The following is a 430-nucleotide window of genomic DNA, read 5'->3' as shown; positions in this document are numbered from 1 at the left end:
AGGGTCATGTAGAGTTTTCAAATCTTAACGGAAGTACTGATACACTTTGTTTCAAAAAATTGAGACAGAAAGTACAAAACCGGCTCCATGAATCATAGTAACAGAAAAGCACCGCTGTAAGCATCTCCCCCTACTGGTCCCATAGGGAATGGCAGCTTTAACTTGGCTCGTCATTGTTGGAAGCCTGAGAGCTTCACAATTGTTTGACAAGTACACAATGCATTTTGAAAAAGATTCTCCTTAAATTAGTTTTGGATTCACTGCAAAGTAGAATGATCACTCTGGAATGGGTTGGTGCATTTAAAGTTCTTTTGATACTATGCTCTCCTGTACTTTAAGTTTCTGCATCTTTTAAAAAACCATTTCTGATTTTCCCTGCCTCAAAATAATTTTTTAAAAATGCTTATTATGTTATACTTCATAGATGCAG

The 430-nt window shown here is 36.3% G+C and overlaps 1 protein-coding gene across 3 annotated transcripts in view; it reads left to right on the top strand.

Annotated features, from left to right (window-relative positions):
- Nucleotides 1-430, top strand: part of RBM41 (RNA binding motif protein 41) — a 62,835-nt gene that overhangs the window by 389 nt on the left and 62,016 nt on the right. The window lies entirely within an intron of this gene.

The sequence above is a fragment of the Crocuta crocuta genome, unplaced genomic scaffold, assembly GCF_008692635.1.
Source record: "Crocuta crocuta isolate KB4526 unplaced genomic scaffold, BGI_CrCroc_1.0 scaffold1061, whole genome shotgun sequence".
Taxonomy (NCBI): Eukaryota; Metazoa; Chordata; class Mammalia; order Carnivora; family Hyaenidae; genus Crocuta; species Crocuta crocuta.
This window is presented reverse-complemented; position numbering and strand designations above follow the sequence as displayed.